The 14386-nt window shown below is 49.6% G+C and overlaps 1 protein-coding gene across 2 annotated transcripts in view; it reads left to right on the top strand.

Annotated features, from left to right (window-relative positions):
- OSTF1 (osteoclast stimulating factor 1) overlaps nt 1-14386 on the top strand; it is a 126117-nt gene that overhangs the window by 772 nt on the left and 110959 nt on the right. The gene's annotated exons all lie outside the window — the stretch shown is intronic.

The following is a 14386-nucleotide window of genomic DNA, read 5'->3' as shown; positions in this document are numbered from 1 at the left end:
ATGATACATTTCACATGAGTGATAAATTGCACCAGCCAATCACCTCCTGTCATTTTTCAAACCCAGCCTGTGATATGGCAATTAGGAGCTGATTGGCTAGTGCAATTTATCACTCACAGTGAAATTCATCACTCATTGATAAATTAACCCAATATTTTTTTCTCTCCAATTTAAAGTAGACACTGTGGAGTACAGTATCATCAGAACTTCAGTTGAAGTTTATATACACGGCAAGTCACATTATTATGACCGCCAGCTAGGTACAGTGACCATCCTTTTGCATCAGGCAGAGGTGTAGCCACGGCGCCTGGAGCATATGCCCCCCCCCCCCCCCCCCCCAAGTGTGAATGTGGGGTTAAATTAAAGGGGTGGCTGCCCCCCCCCTTGTATCTCCCCAAAACTGCCTCCCCCCTGTATCTCCCTAAGACTGCCTACCCCCCCTGTGTATTCCCATGGCTTCCTCCCCCCTTTATGTCCTCAAGGCTGCCTCCCCCCGAACTTAGTGACATGGCGCAGTGTGTAGCTACTGGCAGCCCTCGCTACGCCCCTACCATTAGACTCCCATACGCTGCAGGGTTCAGTGGTTCATGTTTTGGACACACGTCTGGCAGGCCCCAGGTTCATTTTGATGGTGAAGTGCTCCCCAGTAGCGTGTCGGTCGACCCTCGCGCACTTTCATAGCCGACGTTCACCTCTCACATCAATGGCACATTTTGCTCTGCAGTTTCCACGTCGGTTATTCACAATGGTGCCGTTTGTCCAGTCACAATACACCTTCACCACAGCAGCACGTGAACAGTTCACAAACTGCGCTGTTTCAGAAATACTGCCACCCTTGGCCTGAAAGCCAATAATCATCTCTTTTTATAACTCCGATAAAGCACCCCTTTTACCCATAACAGCAACGAGTGATGTGTGCAGCTAGCCTATCGCACACCTTATATACCCACCAAGCCAGCGCACAACATGGACGTACTTCATGGGCTACGCGCTGCCGACATCAAATGTAGGAGGTGTCCATAGGTGTGCGCAGCACATTTTATTAGGGGGTGCACCGTCGGAGGGGTGTGTCTAGCACCATCTATTGACGGTCAACGTAATATAAAATATCCACTCTTGTACCAATCCTAATAATGCAGATGCATTGTCAGATGTTGTGGTGTGCACCAAACAAACACCCCTGATGGCACTCACTGCAATTACACTGCTGCTCCTCAGCCTGGTCTGGCTCCCCCTCTCTTTGCCCTGCAAGCTGCAGTCACTCACTGACACTGAGTCGCAGACTAGTGCTGCTGCTGGAAAAACGCGTTACGTGTCAATGCTGCTGCCGGCCATCTGCCAGTATTGAATTTGTCTTCCTAAGAGGAACGCTGGCTGCATGCTGATCCTCATCAGTGGCTGGCGTTGGCATAGAATAGGAGAGAGGTGGGCGTGTGACGGGTGGGCGTGCGAGCAGCATGATGTCATCACGTCACATCATGCTGTTTTTGTACATTTAGGTGGAGGCGGGAGTATGAAAGCCGGTGGCAGTGGCACCCTTGATTAACCCAGGCGTCCAGTCAGTAATGCAGTCCTGACAGGGTGCAGCGCAGAGGGGACAGTAATCAGCCTGCTCGGCGATCGCTGCATCAGGCATGTGAGATCGGATTGCTGGACATTAGGGGGTGCCTGTGCGCACCAGGCACCCCCCCTGCGCACGCCTATGGAGGTGTCATAATAATGTGACTCAGCCGTATGTGTAGAGAGAAATTACCTATTGTGTTTAAAGTAGGAAATATGCATACATCATGTGCCTGCAAGGGTAGCGTTTTTAACTGACCAAACAAGGCTGCGTGCTGAAATATTGCCATGGCAACATCTGACAATGTGTTGGTTAACTGCTAAAAGTTTATTAAAACTTAATGAATGTGATAGTAGAATTAACATTTAACTGGAGGTTAAATTTTATTGGTAAATAACCCACTTTCTCTAACGTCCTAGTGGATGCTGGGAACTCCGTAAGGACCATGGGGAATAGCGGGCTCCGAAGGAGGCTGGGCACTCTAGAAAGATCTTAGACTACCTGGTGTGCACTGGCTCCTCCCACTATGACCCTCCTCCAAGCCTCAGTTAGATTTCGTGCCCGGCCGAGGTTGGATGCACACTAGGGGCTCTCCTGAGCTCTTAGATAGTTATAGTCTTAGAATTTGTTCTTTTCAGTGAGACCTGCTGGCAAAAGGCTCACTGCAGCGAGGGACTAAGGGGAGAAGAAGCGAACTCGCCTGCTTGCAGCCGGATTGGGCTTCTTAGGCTACTGGACACCATTAGCTCCAGAGGGATCGACCGCAGGCCCAGCCTTGATGTTCGGTCCCGGAGCCGCGCCGCCGTCCCCCTTACAGAGCCAGAAGCAAGAAGATGGTCCGGATAATCGGCGGCATGAAGACTCAGTCTTCACCAAGGTAGCGCACAGCACTGCAGCTGTGCGCCATTGCTCCTCTCACACACTTCATACTCCGGTCACTGAGGGTGCAGGGCGCTGGGGGGGGGGGGGCGCCCTGAGGCAGCAATAAAAACACCTTGGCTGGCAAAAATACCTCAATATATAGCCCCAGGGGCTATATATGAGGTAAATACCCCTGCCAGAAGTCCATAAAAAAACGGGAGAATAGGCCGCGAAAAAGGGGCGGAGCCTATCTCCTCAGCACACTGGCGCCATTTTCCCTCACAGCTCCGTTGGAGGGAAGCTCCCTGGCTCTCCCCTGCAGTCTACAAGGGTTAAAAAAAGAGAGAGGGGGCACTAAATTTAGGCGCAGTATACATTATATATATATAGATATAAAGCTATAGGGGACATAACTCAGTTAGTCCCTGCAGTATATAGCGCTCTGGTGTGTGCTGGCATACTCTCACTCTGTCCCCCCAAAGGGCTTTTGTGGGTCCTGTCCTCGTTTAGAGCATTCCCTGTGTGTCTGCGGTGTGTCGGTACGGCTGTGTCGACATGTTGAATGAGGAGGCTTATATGGTGACGGAACAGAGGCCGATATATGTGATGTCGCCCCCTGTGGGGCCGACACCAGAGTGGATAGAGAGGTAAAAGGTATTAACCGACAGTGTCAACTCCTTACATAAAAGGGTGGATGACGTAACAGCTGTGGGACAGCCGGCTTCGCAGCCCGCGCCTGCCCAGGCGTCTCAAAGGCCATCAGGGGCTCAAAAACGCCCGCTCTCTCAGATGGCAGACACAGATGTCGACACGGAGTCTGACTCCAGTGTCGACAAGGTGGAGACATATACACAATCCAATCCGTGACTTGATCCCGGCAATAAAAAATGTGTTATACATTTCTGACTTTAACCTCTATAAATGGGTTTTAGGTTTGGGGAGAAAAAACAGGCAGTGTTTTGTTCCCCCATCAGATGAATAAATGAAGTGTGTGAAAAGCGTGGGTTCCCCCGTTTAATTTATAAAAAGTTACTGATGGCGTACCCTTTCCCGCCAGGAGGATAAGTTACGCTGGGAGATATCCCCTAGGGTGGATAAGGCGCTCACACGTTTGTCAAAAAAGGTGGCACTGCCGTCTTAGGATACGGCCACTTTAATAGGTACCTGTTGATAAAAAAAACAGGAGGCTATCCTGAAGTCTGTATTTACACACTCAGGTACTAGACTGAGACCTGCAGATAGTGCTGCTGCAGCGTGGTTGGTGACCCTGTCAAACAGGGATAATAGTTGGCAAACATAAAAACATATTAAAGACGTTGTCTTATATATGGGGGATGCACAGAGGGATATTTTGCCGGCTGGCATCCAAAATAAATGTAATGTCCATACAGGAGGGTATTAGAGACCTGTCACTGGACAGGTGATGCTGACTTAAAAAGCGCATAGAGAGCCTTATAAGAGTGAGGAATTATTTGGGGATGGTCTCTGGGACCTCGTATCCACAGCAACTGCTGGGAAGAAATAATTTTACCTCAGGTTTCCTCACAGAAAAAGGTACAGTCCTTTCGGCTTCAGAAAAGCAAGCGGGTCAAATGGCGCTTCCTTTCTGTACAGAGACAAGGGTAGAGGGAAAAAGCTGCACCAGTCAGCCTGTTCCCAGAATCAAGATTCTTCCCCCGCCTCCTGTGAGTACACACCATGACGCGGGTGCTCCACAGGTGTAGCCAGGTACGGTGGGGGGCCGCCTCAAAAATTTCAGCAATTAGTAGGCTCGCTCACAGGTGGATCCCTGTTTCTTCCAAGTAGTATTTCAGGGGTACAAGCTGGAATTAGAGATGTCTCCCCCCAGCCGTTTCCTAAAATATGCCTTGCTGACAACTCCCTCAAGCAGGGAGGCTGTGCTAGAGGCAATTAATAAGCGGTATTCCCAGCAGGTAATACTCAAGGTGCCCCTACTTCAACAAGGACGGGGTTACTATTCCACACGGGTTGGGGTACCGAAACCGCATGGTTCGGTGTGACCCATTTTATATTTAAAATCCTTGAACATAAAAAAATTCAAGTTCAAGATGGAATCGCTCAGGGCGGTTATTGCAAGCCTGGACGAGGGGGATTACATGGTATCCCGGGACATCAAGGATGCTTTCCTGCATGTCCCCATTTACCATCCTCGCCAGGAGTACCTCAGATTTGTGGTACAGGATTACCATTACCAAGTCCAGACACTGCCGTTTGGACTGTACATGGCACCGAGGGTGTTTTATCAAGGTAATGGCCGAAATGATGATACTCCTTCAAAAAAAGGGAGTTGTAATTATCCCGTAATTGGACAATCTCGTTATAAGGGCGAGGTCCAAGGAGCAGTTGGTAGTCGGGGTAGCACTATTTTGGAAAGTGCTACAACAGCATAGGTGGATTCTAAACAGTCCAAAGTCACAGCTGGTTCCTATGACATGTCTACTGTTCCTGGGGATGGTTCTGGACATAAACCAGAAATAGTGTTTCTCCCGGAGGAGAAAGCCAAGGAGTTGTCATCTCTAGTCAGAGACCTCCTGAAACCAAAATAGGTAGCGGTGCATCATTGCACGCGAGTCCTGGGAAAAATGGTAGCTTCTTACGAAGCAATCCCATTAGGCAGGTTCCATACAAGAACTTTTCAGAGGGACCTGTTGGACAAGTGGTCCGGATCGCATCTTCCGATGCATAGGCTGATAACCCTGTCTCCAAGGACCAGGGTATCTCTACTGTGGTGGCTGCAGAGTGCCCATCTTCAAGAGGGCCGCAGGTTCGGCATACAGGACTAGGTCCTAGTGACCATGGATTCCAGCCTTTGAGGCTGGGGGGCAGTCACATAGGGAAGAAACTTCCAGGGACTTTGGTCAAGTCAGGTTATTTCCCTACACATAAATATTCTGGATCTGAGGGCCATTTACAATGCCCTGAGGCCAGCAAGGCCTCTGCTTCAAAACCAGCCGGTACTGATACAATCAGACAACATCACGGCAGTCGCCCATGTAATCAACAGGGCGGCACAAAAAGCAGGATGGCGATGGCAGAAGCCACAAGGATTCTCCGATAGGCGGAAAATCATGTGTTAGCACTGTCAGCAGTGTTCATTCCCGGAGTGGACAACTGGGAAGCAGATCTTCTCAACAGACACGACCTCCACCCGGGAGAATGGGGACTTCCTCCAGAAGTCTTCCAATAGGATTGTACACCATTGGGAAAGGCCACAGGTGGACATGATGGCGTCCCGCCTTAACAAAAAGCTATAAAAGATATTGCTCCAGGTCAAGGGACCCTCAGGCGATAGCTATGGACGCTCTGGTAACACCGTGGGTGTACCAGTCGGTTTAGGTGTTCTCCCCTCTGCCTCTCATACCAAAGGTACTGAGAATAATAAGAAGGCGAGGAGTAAGAACGATACTCGTGGATGGCCAAGAAGAGCTTGGTACCCAGAACTTCAAGAATTTATATCAGAGGACCCATGGCCTCTGCCACTCAGTCAGGACCTGCGGCAGCAGGGGCCCTGTCTGTTCCAAGACTTACCGCGGCTGCGTTTGACGGCATGGCGGTTGAATGCCGGATCCTGAAGGAAAAGGGTATTCCGGAGGAAGTAATTCCTACGCTTACTAAAGCCAGGAAAGAGGTTACAGCAACTCATTATCACCGCATATGGCGAAAATATGTTGCATGGTGTGAGGCCGAAAGGGCCCCAACAGAGGAATTTCAACTAGGTCGATTTCTGCATTTCCTGCAAGCAGGAGTGACTATGGGCCTTAAATTGGGTTCCATTAAGGTACAGATCTCGGCTTTGTCGATTTTCTTTCAAAAAAGAACTAGCTTCAGTACCTGAAGTTCAGACATTTATAAAAGGAGTGCTGCATAGTCAGCCCCCGTTTGTGCCTCCTGTGGCACCTTGGGATCTCAACGTGGTGTTGAGTTTTCTTAAAATCACTTTGGTTTGAACCACTAAAAACCGTGGATCTGAAATATCTCACATGGAAGGTGGTTATGTTATTGGCCTTGGCTTCTGCCAGGCGAGTATCAGAATTGGCGGCTTTGTCTTGTAAAAGCCCTTATTTGATTTTCCATATGGATAGGGCAGAATTGAGGACTCGTCCCCAGTTTCTCCCTAAGGTGGTGTCAGCGTTTCACCTGAACCAACCTATTGTGGTGCCTGCGGCTACTAAGGATTTGGAGGACTCCCAAGTTGCTAGACGTTGTCAGGGCCCTGAAAATATATGTTTCCAGGACGGCTGGAGTCAGAAAATCTGACTCGCTGTTTATCCTATATGCACCCAACAAGCTGGGTGCTCCTGCTTCTAAGCAGACTATTGCTCGTTGGATTTGTAGTACAATTCAGCTTGCACATACTGTGGCAGGCCTGCCACAGCCAAAATCTGTCAATGCCCATTCCACAAGGAAGGTGGGCTCATCTTGGGCGGCTGCCCGAGGGGTCTCGGCTTTACAACTTTGCCGAGCAGCTACTTGGTCAGGGGCAAACACGTTTGCAAAATTCTACAAATTTGATACCCTGGCTGAGGAGGACCTGGAGTTTTCTCATTCGGTGCTGCAGAGTCATCCGCACTCTCCCGCCCGTTTGGGAGCTTTGGTATAATCCCCATGGTCCTGACGGAGTCCCCAGCATCCACTAGGACGTTAGAGAAAATAAGAATTTACTTACCGATAATTCTATTTCTCATAGTCCGTAGTGGATGCTGGGCGCCCATCCCAAGTGCGGATTGTCTGCAATGCTTGTACATAGTTATTGTTACAAAATCGGGTTTTCACTGTTGTTGTGAGCCATCTTTTCAGAGGCTACTTCGTTTTGTTATCATACTGTTAACTGGGTTCAGATCACAAGTTGTACGGTGTGATTGGTGTGGCTGGTATGAGTCTTACCCGGGATTCAAGATCCTTCCTTATTGTGTACGCTCGTCCGGGCACAGTACCTAACTGAGGCTTGGAGGAGGGTCATAGGGGGAGGAGCCAGTACGCACCATGTGACCTAAAAGCTTTTTTAGATGTGCCCTGTCTCCTGCGGAGCCCGCTATTCCCCATGGTCCTGACGGAGTCCCCAGCATCCACTACGGACTATGAGAAATAGAGTTATCGGTAAGTAAATTCTTATTTTTCCACTAGCTTTTTAAAACACGGGTACATGCGCGGGGGCGCGCATTTACCCGTGTTTTTCCCTAGTGGAAAAGAGTCCCCCGGCAAATTACCCGGGTAGCTAGCCGGGTTGAACACGTGTTCAACCCGGCTAGCTGTCTAGTGTGAACGGGTGCCGTGTCGAGGCGACACGGCTCCCGTTCACTGTGTATGGGAGGACGGCGCTGGGAGATCATGTGATCTCCCAGCACCGCCCCTGCCGCGTCACTAGCAGCGTCACCAACCCAGCAATTGCCGGGTTGGTTAGCGATGTCTGTAGGGGGCTGTAGCACGGCTGCAACCCGTGCTACTCTAATGGAAAAGGGGTATAAAACATTGCCCCACACACCTACTGTAACAAACTTTATTATCAGACTGGCCTGCTTCTCTCCAGCTTGTGATGTCACAGAAGTAAACGGACTATGGGCCAGATGCATCATCGCTTTGAAAGTGATAAAATGAAAAGTGAAAAAGTACCAGCCAATCAGCTTCTAGTACAGGGGTCCATTAGATACACACTGACGCCGTAGTACAGGGGTCCATTAGCTACACACTGATGCCGTAGTACAGGGGTTCATTAGATACACACTGATGCTGTAGTACAGGGGTTCATTAGATACACACTGATGCCGTAGTACAGGGGTCCATTAGATACACACTGATGCCGTAGTACAGGGGTCCATTAGATACACACTGACGCCGTAGTATAGGGGTCCATTAGCTACACACTGATGCTGTAGTACAGGGGTTCATTAGATACACACTGATGCCGTAGTACAGGTGTTCATTAGATACACACTGATGCCATAGTACAGGGGTCCATTAGATGCACACTGACGCCGTAGTACAGGGGTCCATTAGATACACACTGACGCCGTAGTACAGGGGTTCATTAGATACACACTGATGCCGTAGTACAGGGGTCCATTAGCTACACACTGATGCCGTAGTACAGGGGTCCATTAGATACACACTGATGCCGTAGTACAGGGGTCCATTAGATACACACTGACGCCGTAGTACAGGGGTTCATTAGATACACACTGACGCCGTAGTACAGGGGTCCATTAGATACACACTGACGCCGTAGTACAGGGGTCCATTAGATACACACTGACGCCGTAGTACAGGGGTCCATTAGATACACACTGACGCCGTAGTACAGGGGTTCATTAGATACACACTGATGCCGTAGTACAGGTGTTCATTAGATACACACTGACGCCGTAGTACAGGGGTCCATTAGATACACACTGACGCCGTAGTACAGGGGTCCATTAGATACACACTGACGCCGTAGTACAGGGGTCCATTAGCTACACACTGATGCCGTAATTCAGGGGTTCATTAGATTCACACTGATGCTATAGTACGGGGTCCATTAGATACACACTGACGCTGTAGTACAGGGGTCCATTAGATACACACTGATGCCGTAGTGCAGGGGTCCATTAGATACACACTGACACCTTACAGGGGTCCATTTGTGACACATTGACGCTGTAGTACAGGGGTCCATTAGCTACACACTGATGCCGTAGTACAGGGGTTTATTAGATACACACTGATGCCGTAGTACAGGGGGCCATTAGATTGATACTGTACAAATTGCTGGGCAAGGATCGCGGGGCACCAACAAGCAGCTGAAACTGGGGGTTGTTGTTGATGCATCTCTTCCCCCAGGACCATAACCCCCACTCTGCATAAGCTGGATCTGCACTAATAGCTGCCTGCGGAGCCCAGCAGCTGGGCACACCAGGTTCAGTGGTCCCCAGGTCCGGGCAGCATAATGACTGAGTTCCGCAGTTAGCAGCCCCATACCCCCAGCACAGCAATCAGCAGTGCGTCAGTCTGGTTAAAGAGGGCAAGTTATTGGTGTCACTGCCCGACTTTCTGGGGGAGCCGAAGTCTGTGACAGTTATACCCCTTTCACACCGCAGCTGTAACCCGGTAAAATGCCGTTTTTTTTTAAGCCTTCCAAAACGGTTCTAGCTGAGGTGTGAAAGGGCCACATTGAATTTACTGGTTACAGATTACTGGTACTTTAAAAACGGTTAAAAAGCAGGGTCCTACACGGTTCAGACCCGTTTCATTGTGCAATGTGAAAGGCTCAGAAATGGTATTTCCAAACCACAGAAGGTGATAGGCTGTCTCCATGTGTGATGTCACCAGGCAGAAGCAGGAAATAAACTGGAGGAAAATAAGATTTTACTCACCGGTAAATCTATTTCTCGTAGTCCGTAGTGGATGCTGGGAACTCCGTAAGGACCATGGGGAATAGACGGGCTCCGCAGGAGACTGGGCACTCTAAAAGAAAGATTAGGTACTATCTGGTGTGCACTGGCTCCTCCCACTATGACCCTCCTCCAGACCTCAGTTAGGATACTGTGCCCGGAAGAGCTGACACAATAAGGAAGGATTTTGAATCCCGGGTAAGACTCATACCAGCCACACCAATCACACTGTATAACTCGTGATACTATACCCAGTTAACAGTATGAAATATAACTGAGCCTCTCAACAGATGGCTCAACAATAACCCTTTAGTTAGGCAATAACTACATACAAGTATTGCAGACAATCCGCACTTGGGATGGGCGCCCAGCATCCACTACGGACTACGAGAAATAGATTTACCGGTGAGTAAAATCTTATTTTCTCTGACGTCCTAGTGGATGCTGGGAACTCCGTAAGGACCATGGGGATTATACCAAAGCTCCCAAACGGGCGGGAGAGTGCAGATGACTCTGCAGCACCGAATGAGAGAACTCAAAGTCCTCCTCAGCCAGGGTATCAAATTTGTAGAATTTAGCAAACGTGTTTGCCCCTGACCAAGTTGCAGCTCGGCAAAGTTGTAAAGCCGAGACCCCTCGGGCAGCCGCCCAAGATGAGCCCACTTTCCTCGTGGAATGGGCTTTTACTGATTTAGGATGCGGCAATCCAGCCGCAGAATGCTCCAGCTGAATTGTGCTACAAATTCAGCGAGCAATAGTCTGCTTAGAAGCAGGAGCACCTATTTTGCTGGGTGCCTACAGGATAAAAAGCGAGTCAGTTTTCCTGACTCCAGCCGTCCTGGAAACATAGATTTTCAGGGCCCTGACTACGTCCAGTAACTTGGAATCTTCCAAGTCCCTAGTAGCCGCAGGCACTACAATAGGTTGGTTCAAGTGAAAAGCTGATACCACCTTAGGGAGAAACTGGGGACAAGTCCTCAATTCTGCCCTATCCATATGGAAAATCAGATAAGGGCTTTTACATGACAAAGCCGCCAATTCTGACACACGCCTGGCCGAAGCCAAGGCCAATAACATGACCACTTTCCACGTGAGATATTTCAAATCCACAGTTTTAAGTGGCTCAAACCAATGTGATTTTAAGAAACTCAACACCACGTTGAGATCCCAAGGTGCCACAGGAGGCACAAAAGGGGGCTGAATATGTAGCACTCCCTTTACAAATATCTGAACTCCAGGCAGTGAAGCCAGTTCTTTCTGGAAGAAAATCGACAGAGCCGAAATCTGGACCTTAATGGAACCCAAGTTTAGGCCCATAGTCACTCCTGACTGTAGGAAGTGCAGAAAACGACCCACCTGAAATTCCTCTGTTGGGGCCTTCCTGGCCTCACACCACGCAACATATTTTCGCCAAATACGGTGATAATGGTTTGCGGTTACTTCTTTCCTGGCTTTTATCAGCGTAGGAATGACTTCCTCCGGAATGCCCTTTTCCTTTAGGATCCGGAATTCAACCGCCATGCCGTCAAACGCAGCCGCGGTAAGTCTTGGAACAGACAGGGCCCCTGCTGTAGCAGATCCTGTCTGAGAGGTAGAGGCCATGGGTCCTCTGATATCATTTCTTGAAGTTCTGGGTACCAAGCTCTTCTTGGCCCATCCGGAACCACGAGTATCGTTCTTACTCCTCGTTTTCTTATTATTCTCAGTACCTTTGGTATGAGAGGCAGAGGAGGGAATACATAAACCGACTGGTACACCCACTGTGTCACTAGAGCGTCCACAGCTATTGCCTGAGGGTCCCTTGACCTGGCGCAATATCTAGATTTTTGTTTAGGCGGGACGCCATCATGTCCACCTGTGGCCTTTCCCAACGGTTTACCAACAGTTGGAAGACTTCTGGATGAAGTCCCCACTCTCCCGGGGGTAGGTCGTGTCTGCTGAGGAAGTCTATTTCCCAGTTGTCCACTCCCGGAATGAACACTGCTGACAGTGCTAAGACGTGATTTTCCACCCATCGGAGAATCCTTGTGGCTTCTGCCATCGCCATCCTGCTTCTTGTGCCGCCCTGTCGGTTTACAAGGGCGACTGCCGTGATGTTGTCTGATTGGATCAGTACCGGCTGGTTTTGAAGCAGAGGCCTTGCCAGACTTAGGGCATTGTAAATGGCCCTCAGTTTCAGAATATTTATGTGTAGGGACGACTCCTGACTTGACCAAAGTCCTTGGAAATGTCTTCCCTGTGTGACTGCCCCCCAGCCTCGAAGGCTGGCATCCGTGGTTACCAGGACCCAGTCCTGTATGCCGAATCTGCGGCCCTCTTGAAGATGAGCACTCTGCAGCCACCACAGTAGAGATACCCTGGTCCTTGGAGACAGGGTTATCAGCCGATGCATCTGAAGATGCGATCCCGACCACTTGTCCAAGAGGTCCCACTGAAAGGTTCTTGCATGGAACCTGCCGAATGGAATTTTGCTTCGTAAGAAGCTACCATTTTTCCCAGGACTCGTGTGCAGTGATGCACCGATACCTGTTTTGGTTTCAGGAGGTCTCTGACTAGAGATGACAGCTCCTTGGCTTTCTCCTGCGGGAGAAACACTTTTTTCTGTTCTGTGTCCAGAACCATCCCCAGGAACAGTAGGCGTGTGGTAGGAACCAGCTGCGACTTTGGAATGTATAGAATCCATCCGTGCTGTTGTAGCACTTCCCGAGATAGTGCTACTCCGACCAACAACTGCTCCTTGGACCTCGCCTTTATAAGGAGATCGTCCAAGTACGGGATAATTAAAACTCCCTTTTTTCGAAGGAGTATCATCATTTCTGCCATTACCTTGGTAAAGACCCTCGGTGCCGTGGACAGTCCAAACTGCAGTGTTTGGAATTGGTAATGGCAATCCTGTACCACAAATCTGAGGTACTCCTGGTGAGGATGGTAAATGGGGACATGTAGGTAAGCATCCTTGATGTCCAGGGATACCATGTAATCCCCCTCCTCCAGGCTTGCAATAACCGCCCTGAGCGATTCCATCTTGAACTTGAATTTTTTTATGTATGTGTTCAAGGATTTCAAATTTAGAATGGGTCTCACCGAACCGTCCGGTTTCGGTACCACAAACAGTGTGGAATAGTAACCCCATCCTTGTTGAAGTAGGGGCACCTTGACTATCACCTGCTGGGAATACAGCTTGTTAATTGCCTCTAGCACAGCCTCCCTGCCTGAGGGAGTTGTCGGCAAGGCAGATTTGAGGAAACGGCGGGGGGGGGGGGGGGAGACGCCTCGAATTCCAGCTTGTACCCCTGAGATACTACTTGAAGGATCCAGGGATCCACCTGTGAGCGAGCCCACTGATCGCTGAAATTTTTGAGGCGGCCCCCCACCGTACCTGGCTACGCCTGTGGAGCCCCCGCGTCATGCGGTGGACTCAGAGGAAGCGGGGGAAGAATTTTGATTCTGGGAACTGGCTGACTGGTGCAGCTTTTTCCCTCTTCCCTCGTCTCTGTGCAGAAAGGAAGCGCCTTTGACCCGCTTGCTTTTCTGAAGCCGAAAGGACTGTACCTGATAATACAGTGCTTTCTTAGGCTGTGAGGAAACCTGAGGTAAAAAATTTTCTTCCCAGCTGTTGCTGTGGATACGAGGTCCCAGAGACCATCCCCAAACAATTCCTCACCCTTATAAGGCTCTATGTGCCTTTTAAAGTCAGCATCACCTGTCCAGTGTCGGGTCTCTAATACCCTCCTGACAGAATGGACATTGCATTAATTCTGGATGCCAGCCGGCAAAATATCCCTCTGTGCATCCCTCATATATAAGACGACGTCTTATGTTCGCAAAATAGTATCCCTGTTTGACAGGGTTACAGACCACGCACGCTGCAGCAGCACTATCTGCAGGTCTCAGTCTAGTACCTGAGTGTGTAAATACAGACTTCAGGATAGCCTCCTGCTTTTTATCAGCAGGTACCTTCAAAGTGGCCGTATCCTAAGACGGCAGTGCCACCTTTTTTGACAAACGTGTGAGCGCCTTATCCACCCTAGGGGATATCTCCCAGCGTAACTTATCCTCTGGCGGGAAAGGGTACGCCATCAGTAACTTTTTAGAAATTACCAGTTTCTTATCGGGGGAACCCACGCTTTTTCACACTTCATTCACTCATTTGATGGGGGAACAAAACACTGCCTGCTTTTTCTCCCCAAACATAAAACCCTTTTTTTTTTTTAGTGGTACTTGGGTTAATGTCAGAAATGTGTAACACATTTTTTATTGCCGGGATCATGTAACGGATGTTCCTAGTGGATTGTGTATATGTCTCAACCTTGTCGACACTGGAGTCAGACTCCGTGTCGACATCTGTGTCTGCCATCTGAGGGAGCGGGCGTTTTTGAGCCCCTGATGGCCTTTGAGACGCCTGGGCAGGCGCAGGCTGAGAAGCCGGCTGTCCCATAGCTGTTACGTCATCCAGCCATTTATGTAAGGAGTTGACACTGTCGGTTTATACCTTCCACCTATCCATCCACTCTGGTGTCGGCCCACAGGGGGCGACATCACATTTATCGGCATCTGCTCTGCCATCACATAAGCC

Source organism: Pseudophryne corroboree, chromosome 1, assembly GCF_028390025.1.
Source record: "Pseudophryne corroboree isolate aPseCor3 chromosome 1, aPseCor3.hap2, whole genome shotgun sequence".
NCBI classification, from domain to species: Eukaryota; Metazoa; Chordata; class Amphibia; order Anura; family Myobatrachidae; genus Pseudophryne; species Pseudophryne corroboree.
The sequence above is the reverse complement of the archived record's forward strand: the minus strand, read 5'-3'. Positions and strand labels throughout refer to the sequence as shown.